The following is a 10833-nucleotide window of genomic DNA, read 5'->3' as shown; positions in this document are numbered from 1 at the left end:
GCGCAAGCCAAAAACCTGTGACATTGTTCCAGATTAAGGAAATAATAACCAGCAGTCAACTGGGTACAAAGACAAGACATATATAGACGAACAAACGACCCTCAGGTGAGACGGATCACGGGTCCCGCCCACCTGAGGGACGAACATCACGTGACTAAAAACACGACCGCTGCCGCTGTAACCGGGGGCGACCGGCAGGGGGCCCCCCACAACGTGACAGATCACTTCATTATATTTGAAACTATAATTAATACTGGTTTTTCCAAAGGTATACAAAACCAAAAATAAATACTAAAATATTCCCAAATCATAACATTGACAGAAAGATTCTAAGATTCTAGCTTGAATCAAAATGATTACATTCACCTTTGATCTTTTACCTCTCAATAACCCCCCCAGTCATGTGATGTTGTCAATCACCCATCATCGTGTCAATCATCCATGTTCCTGTCAAAATTAAGCAATGTGATTTATTACGTTTTTAAATAACTGTATTACAATTTTGGTCTTCATCTCTGGCTCTCTGCCTCTGTGGTTCTCACAGAATGCCGTGCACTATAACATATAGTAGCCAATCCTGGGCAAGCATTCAAGCTCCTTCCGCTGAGCCAGGGTCTTGCATTCGGACAGGAGGGCTCTTTTGGCAGAAAACCTGATGATTGAGAGGGAAACGTTTTCTTGGATGAAATCTTTCATTGACGTATTAATATCAAAAACAGCATGCTCCAAATCTGCCTCTTCTCTTTTCCAGAGGCCTCTGCGTCTCTCTCACACAAACACACACCAAGCTTTGAAGCTGTAAATTTTGCAGAGGTCTCTGCATCTCTAACACAGATTACCCCCCTCTCTCTCTGACACACACACACACACACACACACACACACACACACACACACACACACACACACAATGTTGGAAAAAGAAAATTAAAGGCTAATAACTTGATGTGTCAATTTAGTGTTTTTCAGGGAGACTGTGGGAAAGCAGGAGTAAGGAGGCCTCAGTGGCCTTGAGGAGAACAGAAGGGGCCTATTCAGTGCAGGATGTGTAGCAAGCAGTTTTTAGATAACCAGGCACACAGGCTGGGAGAAGAGGAGCAGGTGATTTTCCATGGAGAGCAGCCAGGATTGGGGAGTTATCGAAACTTAACAAATCGAAACTTATGGACAGAGAGTATGAAAGAAAGGACATCGCCCAGCACGAGAGGCTTTTCGCTTGGACACTGCTGAGATCCACTTGGGTTAGGTAGATTCCTAGGCAACTAGCACCAGTGCACTGAAGAGTTTGTACCACGTATACTTCTATTATATTGCATTCAATTATATTCTATATAAATCATTTTAAAAGAACTTTTGTTGTCAAGACTTTGCTTGGACCACTCAGTCAAAAACCAGTCGGTTCATCGGGGCGGTGTTGGGGCCCGTCTGGGTCCAGAGAAGAAAATTCCCAACAAATTGGTAGCAGAGGATGGTTTTTGGCTGGAGTCGAATTCTGCAATTAGGACAAGAGAGGAGGTCAATCCGTCCGTGAGGTGACTGAACTAAACCGCGCGGTCTGAAAAAAGGTAAGGAGCCATTCTCTCCTATTGGCTGATGTTACTACGTCATAGGCTAAATTAAAGTTCAGTCACTAAATGGTCGAGGCGAAATACTCTCTGTAAATTTAGTATTGAAATTGTATACGTGTTACAAACTCGATATATAGACAGGAGGATTGCCCTACGACTCATAAAGTCGGGAGGAGGACACCCTGTAACTGCAGTAAACGGTTAAAGAGCAGGTAGCCCATCGGTTCTAAAAGAGAACGGTGGAGGACGCGCTCAGAGAAAGTAGGCAGCCCACGTTCTAAAAAGAACCTTGGTTCTAAAAGAGAACGGTGGAGGACGTGCCCAGAGAAAGAGCAGGTAGCCCACGTTCTTAAAAAGAACTTTGGTTCTAAAAAAAGAACGGTGGAGGACGCGCTCAGGTGACGAGTAGGTAGCCCACGTTCAAAAAAAAAGGGAACTATTGTTCAAAAAAAAAAAAAAAAGAGAACGGTGGAGAATGCGCTCGGTCACGGTTAAATGAATGAGTAGGTAGCCTGGGATTCCAAGAATAATAGATTATTCAAAGAAATTCCGGAGGACGCGCTCAGCCGGTTTTGGGGGGCCCCCGTGTGTTTTGTTGAAATTGCATGCGTGATTGGTGAAACTACAGCTGTATCTGTGTATGCGTGTTTGCAAATTTGCAGTGTTGGGTTGGTTTTCATGTACCGTGTGGTTTTATGTTGAATAAAGACCTGTATAAATTGTTTGAGCATACGTGCTATAATAAAACTTGAGAGCCTTTCATTGGGGGACTTACAAACCCACGCCCATAAATCCATGAGCCTCTTATGAGAGGACATTTGAACCCCTGAGTAAATTGCATGAGCCCCCAAGAAAGACGTTCATCATTGTGTACACAAGCACAAGAGAAACATTACATAAGAGGTTAAAGTGTAAAACAAAAATTATCATATATCTTCATGCATGAAATTATAATTTGGTTTATGACGCTCCGTAGACGTACGATTTAAGTGCTGGAAGTGAAACTCGCGCGAGCTGTGTTGAGCTGGAGTTGTTTAGAGTGTGGAGATATTAACTTGTGTCTGTCTGCCCTTGGGGTGCGCGCTGGCGAATTAAAGCGCTTGCGAACACGACGATAAAGTGATAAAGTTCACTGAATTAATTTGGGGGTATTAAAGTGCTAGTGAGTACGACGAAAAAGTTTTAAAATTTACGGAATCGAATTGCAGAAAAAGTAATTTGGAAGTAGTTTAAAAACCGGAGTTATATCATGGATAATATTAAGGGTTTGGAGGATTATTTGGTTGATACTATGGAGAAACGTGCTGTGCCGAGAATGAGGTCTGACACGGTGATGTATGTGAAAAAATGTTTTGAGAAGATGCGATCCGAAGGGTTGTGGCCAGACTCGGACGACCGTGGTGTGTATCAGGTTGATTGGGAGCACATCGAGAAGCATTGGGTCACACGGGTTAATAAAGAGAAAAAAAGATTAGAAGCTAGCGGAGCCCTAACTAAGCAAAAGCGCAAAAACCAGCTGGAAGAAGCTGAAACTTATTTGTCGTATGTGAGAACATTTCGAAAAATTTGTCAAAATATTAATGATAAAGAACGAGTTGAAACCAAAAAGACAGAACCCCCTGTGCCCCCTCCCTATGCAGAAAAAGCGTGTGAACCCGGTGCTCCTCAACGTCCGCGTGCAGCGCTGATGGCGCCAGTGTCCGTGAGTGAAATGAGTGACGTTGGTGTGGACGGGGCTTCTGCACGTCCAAAATCAGTGAGAGAGCGTGAATGTGAAGAGGGGAGACAAGTGGTAATGGAAGTTATTAGTGACATGGCTATGGATAAAATGGAGAGTAGACTAAAGAGGCTTGAAGACTGTGTGCGCGAGAAAACTAGAGAAACAGAGTTAAATAATGCATTGCAAAGAATTGAACAGCGGATGGTTGAGAGTTTGAGTCTGAGTGGCCCCACCCGTTTCGAACAGACGTTGAACAGAACAGAGAAAGTGGTCTGTGACGTGGAGAAAGCCATCAGGCAGGAAGAGGCTAAGTTGGAAAAAGAGAGTGCGAGACAGCAAAAGAAATGCGCTGCGGATGATAAAAGGAGAAATAGAGGCGCACCTGACTGTAGAGATACATTGATTGTGACTGGTGAAAATTTAGAATGGGAAGCGGAGAATGACGAGGGTGGGGCGAACAGACGAGTGAAAACTCCCTCTTCAGAGGAGAGCGAGGTGGGAGATGAATGTATTAACCTGTCTGAATCCGAGGAATGGGTGAGAGTGCCCGCCTACTATGACAGGCACGGTGTAGTCACGCGATCAAAAGCCAAGAACATGTCGACCCCTGGTGGTCATTATCCGATAATGGCAGTACCAGGGAGCAGTTACGCACACACATACGCTCCGTGGACACACAGAGATTTGCACACTATGATAGATAAATTACCCAATCCTAAAAAGGGCATTCAGTATTTCTTGTCTAAATTTGAACAGTACACGGCTGGGGACATGTTGGGTTTGGGAGATATAAGAACATTGTTTAAAGCCATGGGAGTTTTAAGTATGTTGTCTACAGCCGAGAAGGCGGCTGTAACAGAGCATCTGGCCGATGAGGCTCCGTTCAGTAGAATAAGAAGTGCTTTGTGGGGACAGCTGAGATTGCAGAATCAGGACACGTTTGACACGGCAGCCTTATCAGGGGTTAAACCTAAAGAAGATGAAGACCCGATGTCGTACTTAGATAGGTGCAAAGAGTTTTTAGTCGACACGGGAGCCACCACGTCAGTCTTAACAGACAGGAAGTGGAAAAGCTACTTGTCGAAGATGTCACTATCCACTACTGGATTTCTGGGAAAAACCACACTGCAGCCACTGACTGTGCCCTTGAAGGTGTCAGTGGGCTCAGGCCCACAGGTCGAGCACACATTTTTATTTTCAGAACAGTGCCCAATTAATTTGTTAGGTAGAGATTTGTTGTGTCAATTTTCAGCTATTATTGAATGCACACCGAGTGAAGGTAAATTAGCTGTCTCCGTCACCAACCACGATGAGCGCCTCAGAATAATAATAATAATAATAATAATAATCTTTATTTGTATAGCACCTTTCATACATACATGTAACTCAAAGTGCTTTACAGTATAAATAAAAGAAACATTAAAAGGAGATAAGACAAAGACAAAAAGACAAAAAGAAAATGTTAAAAGAAATTAAAGATAAAAATATTAAAATAACATAAAAAGTAAAAAGTGAAGTAAGATAATAAAAAGTAAAGTAAGTAAGATAAAACTATTAAGATAGAGTTTCTTAACTAAAAGCGGATCTAAACAGGAATGTTTTGAGACTGCTCTTAAAACTATGCAAGGATGAAATGCCTCTGAGCTCTTCAGGAAGAGAATTCCAGAGCTTTGGGCCATAGTGGCTAAAAGCACCCTCGCCAATCTTTAATCGGCTTTTAGGAATCACCAGTAGATTACTGTTTGAAGACCTGAGAGACCTGACTGGAACATATCTAACCATCATTTCACTTAGGTAAAGAGGGGCAAGACCATGAAGACATTTAAAAACCATGACTAGAACCTTAAAATCTATTCTAAAGCTGACAGGTAACCAGTGCAGTGAGTGGAGTGCAGGTGTAATATGATCTCTCTTTCTCCTGCGGGTCAGAACCCTTGCAGCCGCGTTCTGAACTCGCTGAAGGTGCGAAATAGAGCTCTTTGGAAGAGCAGATAGAACAGCGTTACAATAATCTAGCCTTGATGTGATAAATGCATGGACAAGTTTTTCACTGTCAGCAGGAGAGAGCATATCTCGGACCTTAGCGATGTTTCGAAGATGAAAGTAAGCTGTCTTGCATGTAGTCATGATGTGTGATTTGAAGCTGAGCTCATTATCAAAGGTGACGCCCAGGTTCCTAACACATTGTCTAGCTTTCAGATTGATTTGATTTAAATAAGTCTGGACATCATTCCTTTGTGAATCACTGCCAAGAACAAGAACCTCTGTCTTCTGTTTATTTAACTGCAGAAAATTGTCAGACATCCATGTCTGTATATCATCTATGCAGTCAAACAGTGAGCAAATTGATTTTAGGGCTTTAGGTTCTAGCGAAATATAAAGTTGAGTGTCATCTGCATATTGATGATAACTAATACCATGTTTATTAATGATGTGTGGTAACGGAAGCATATATAGGTTGAATAGTAACGGCCCAAGAATTGATCCTTGGGGGACGCCACAAGTTATTTTTTGATGTGTGGAGGAAGAGGTACCTAATGCTACATAGTAATCACGCCCAGTTAGGTACGATCTAAACCAGTCTAAGACTAAGCCACTAAGGCCTACCCAGCTCTGTAGTCGATCAAGAAGTATTTCATGATCAACGGTGTCAAAAGCGGCACTTAAATCTAGCAGAAAAAGGACTGAGAGTTTGCCTGCATCCTTATTCAATCTCAAGTCATTTACTACCTTAACTAGGGCTGTTTCAGTGCTGTGGAGAGCTCTGAAACCAGATTGAAAAGTGTCATTTATTTGATTTACTTTGACATAGTCATTCAACTGGATTGACACTACTTTTTCAATGATTTTGCTAAGAAAGGAAAGGTTAGATATAGGTCGATAATTATTAAGAATTGTGGGATCAAGATTTCTGTTCTTTAATAGTGGTTTAACCATTGCAGTTTTAAAAATTTTAGGGAATTCTCCCAATTGCAGAGACTGATTAACAATCGTTAGAACTTCATTTGCTAATGAGCTCAGAACCTGCTTGAAAAAGCTTGTTGGTAAAGGGTCCAGTTCACAAGTAGAGGATTTTAGTGATGAAATCACATCAAGTAGTGTTACCATGTCAACTTCTTGGAAATAAGACATATAAAAGTTAGGCTGAGTAACTGATATAAGGGTGGATGGTCTATTAGTGCTTGTTGCTATGTTCTGCCTTATACTAGTAATCTTGTCCCTAAAAAATATAGCAAACTCCTCACATTTTTCAACTGAAACAGTCTCAGGGAAGACACAGGAGGTGGGGTTTACTAGCTGATCTATGCTTCTGAACAAGACAGCTGAGTTATTATTGGATGAATTGATTAAGGTAGAGAAATAGTTTTTCCTTGCTGATTTCACTTCACTGTTGTAATTCTGCAATGTTGTTTTATAAATATCAAAATGTACTTGCAATTTTGACTTTCGCCAACGTCTCTCAGCCTGCCTACAATCTTGCCTAAATTTTACAATAGATGGAGTGTTTCTCCAGGGCATCTTAATTTTACCAGAGATTATTTTAGTTACCTTTGGTGCCACAGCATCAATACAGTTCCTAACTCTGTGTGTGAATGTTTCAACTAGCTCATTCCCATTTTCTGAGAGGGGAGGGAGGGACTGTATTATGTCTGTGAAGGCCACGGCACTGCCATCACTGAGATAACGCTTGGTTATTGTGCGCTTTTCACTGAGTGTTCTAGTAGATAATGACATGTTGAAAAATACACCAAAATGGTCAGAGATTGCAACATCAGTAATTTCAGTATTATTAACCTCTATACGTTTAGAAATGACCAAATCTAAGATGTGGCCATGCTTATGAGTCGGGCCTGATACATGCTGTATGAGATCAAAAGAGTTAAGCATCCTCATGAATTCTGAAGTGATTGGATTTGTGGATATATCCATGTGAATATTAAAATCCCCAGCAATTAAAACATAATCAAAATCAATTAAAATCCTTGAAAGCATTTCTTCAAAATCTTCAAGAAAATCTGCATGTAGTCTGGGAGGATGATAGATAACAATCAAAAGAACTGAATAAGTACTGTTGAGTTGTACTGCCAGATATTCAAACGTAGGATGTTCCCCTAATGAGATCTGCTTACAGCGGAATGCTTTATGGTAAAAACATGCAACACCACCACCTCTCTTATTTACCCTGGAGACATTAAAATAGTTAAAGTCGGGAGGTGAAGCTTCATTTAGCACTATTGCTCCATTGCTATCAAGCCAAGTCTCTGTTAGAAAAAGAAAGTCCAGACAGTAATCTTCAATTAATTTAGCTATTACAAAAGACTTGTTTGTGAGTGAGCGGACGTTTAGTAAGGAGACTTTGAAGACTTGATGTGTTTGATCAGCATCGCTTACATCACTTGTGCATTTCACTGGGATCAAATTTTGTTTGTTACAATGTTTTGTACCCTTATGTTTTCTTCTGATTACATTTTTATTTCGATTCTGAGAGCCATGCCACCGGCTATTTAAAATAACTGGAATGTAGCACTGACTAGGAGCATGGGTTCCAGTGTGTCAGACCTGAGAAATCACTGAGTGTGCAGGAGAAGTAGGTGAGTTCCTACAAGACTGCAGACTGTAGTGTTGTGGAACCTCTTCAATCTCCTGGAGTTTACCTCTGAGACTGTGGACAGATTCTCTGACAGGAGATGGGCTCCTTTGACTGACATTACTGACGTTACTGCTGGCGGTTGGGTGCAGATTCCGCATGTGAGTGATTCCATACATTAGATTATCCACAAGCATTTGAGTCCCAGCCCTGTTAGGGTGAAGCTGATCAGGTTTAAAAAGCTCAGGACGCCTCCAAAAGATGTTGAAATTGTCAATGAAGTTTACCTTCCGATGTGCACAGGCTGTAGTGAGCCAGCTGTTTAGAGCCAGCAGTCTGGTAAAGTGACCACTGCCTCGACGTGCAGTTGGTATTGGTCCAGAAATGAACACTTCACACCGGGAAAACTCCAGAATGTCGAGCAGATGGTTAAAATCCTGTTTCAGTATCTCAGACTGTTGTTTGTAAACATCGCTAGAGCCGACATGTACAATCAGTCTTTCCGTGGCTGGATGGTCATGCAATATGTGTGGAATCATGGGTATCACTTCACAGACAGTAACACGAGGAAAGCAAAAGGCCTTAATACTGTTGCTCCATACATCTCTGATGACTGAGTCCCCAATTAGCAGTGTTTTGGGCTGTGGCGGTGTTCCTCGTCTTCTTTCACCGTTAATGCCTCGGCGGCTAACATGGTTAGCATCCCGACGGCCAACATGGTTACCACCCCGATGGCCAACATGGTTACCACCCCGATGGCCAACATGGTTACCACCCCGATGGCCAGCATGGTTACCACCCCGATGGCCAGCATGGTTACCACCCCGATGGCCAACATGGTTACCACCCCGATGGCCAACATGGTTACCACCCCGATGGCCAACATGGTTACCACCCCGATGGCCAACATGGTTACCACCCCGATGGCCAACATGGTTAGCATCCTGATGACTAACCCTCTTAGCATGCTTGTTAGCATGCTGCTGGCTAACACAGTTGGCAGTCTGGTGGTTGGTCCGCGAATGTCCTTGATGTCCTTGATGTCCTGGAGAGGGAGGCAGTATGTTGTGATGGGACTGCTCAGTTTCTGCTACTTCAGTTGAGGCAAGAGCTTCATATCTGTTATCGAGAAGAATGTTCTGTTCTGAAGATTGCTGCTTGCCGCCGCTGCTGTGCTGGTTTCTGCTACGTTCCTTCCCCCGAACAAGAGTCCAGCCCTTATCATTGTTGTTGTTAACAGGATTAGGAGTTGAGGCCAAGATGAGCTTAGGCTTTGCCCCCAGTACATCCCAGCGACAATGGAGAGAAACGTCTCTTTCTTTGCCAGTCACAGGGACGGTTTTGTCAGCAGTTTGTGTGGCAAGAATCGAGTCCAGATATTCTTCCTCCTCCCTTATAGAATGTAAGGTATGGATTCTTTCCTGAAGTTCTGCAACCCTCTAAGACAGTTTGATACACTCAGAGCAAATAGATGATGTGGAAGCATGAGCCATAATCGCAAAAGCACCGGGCACAAGGCTCAAATATCCAAGTTAAAAATCCAAAGTGCAAAATAACACCCAATAAGTTCTGGCAGGTATTTCACAGCTGAAAACAATATCAGCTGCTGATAAAACAGTGCACAAAAACCACTCACAAGGATGAGGCACAAAAAACAGTTCACTCGCAGTGTCGGACTGTCGGAATGTAAAAAATGCTAAATAATCCTTTATAGATGAATGTAAAAAAGCTTACCAAGTGAAGTAACGAGTAATGGATCCTTTTAACTTGTAAAAATAACTTGAACTTGTAGATATAACTCAAATAAATGAAAGGACAGGCAGAGCTGACAGAAAAGCGTCTGTACAGGAGGAAAGCAGGAAGTATCTTATATACTTATACTTAATCAACAAGCAGCGGACGGCCCAGCTCACATTTACTGGGCTAGATTACAACATCCTGAGGAACAAGCAACTGCTAAAAATTTGCTTTACACGTTTAATTTATGGAAACCATGGTTCCTGTCACTTCAGAGTATGACCCCACCAATAGACAGCACACACTGCACTTTTAATTACATCAGAGGGGAGGATGGGGTTTATGGACAGCTGTGGAATAACATTGAAGGTCAATTACAAAATATAAATTGTGAATCAATGATTTTTGGACCTGAAGGTGTGGCTGCACTAGTTGTGTTAACAGGAGAACAGATGACGTACTGGAGAAACCCGGACCAGCAGGATTCACTACCACATGTCTCGCTGTTGGTCTCGGCTGGACACGAACCTCGTGAGCTGGGCCCCATGCTGGCCACTGCCATGAAGGAACAGTTTCGCCCAACCTGTCTGCCAGGGGTAGAGGGTACGTCGGATGGTAAGTACTGGAGAGTCGCATGTGACACCAGTGACTTGGCGTACTTCTGTAACCAGCCCCTGACAGCCACACACGGCAGAGCACTGTTGGATCACCCCCAGGCCAAAGAACAACTAGAGACGGTCCCAGCCAACTTGTGGACCACGACAAAGGTAGATGTAGGATGTGCATCACACCACATGGCTCCTATTAGGTTAAAGCCAGGAGAAACAGTCGTTCATCAGCCACAGTACCGAACCAAGCCAGAAGCCATGGCAGGTATTACAGACACCATTGCAGATTTAATCAAAGTTGGAGTTCTGAAACCCACGACGTCACCGTGGAACACGCCCATACTACCTGTTAAAAAACCTGGAAAAGATGAGTATCGTATGGTGCATGATTTGAGGCGCATTAATGATGTCACTGTAACTGAGAACATACCAGTACCTGACCCCTATCGATCTTTGCAGAACCTGACGACTGAACACTGCAGCTTTTCATGCATAGATTTAGCTAATGCTTTCTTTTCTATACCAATTGATGAGAATGTGAAAGACATTTTTGCGTTTACATTTAAAGGTCAACAGTACACATACAACAGGCTACCTCAAGGCTACAAAGACT

This window comes from Brachyhypopomus gauderio, chromosome 1, assembly GCF_052324685.1.
Source record: "Brachyhypopomus gauderio isolate BG-103 chromosome 1, BGAUD_0.2, whole genome shotgun sequence".
NCBI classification, from domain to species: Eukaryota; Metazoa; Chordata; class Actinopteri; order Gymnotiformes; family Hypopomidae; genus Brachyhypopomus; species Brachyhypopomus gauderio.
Note: the sequence above shows the minus strand (reverse complement) of the source record.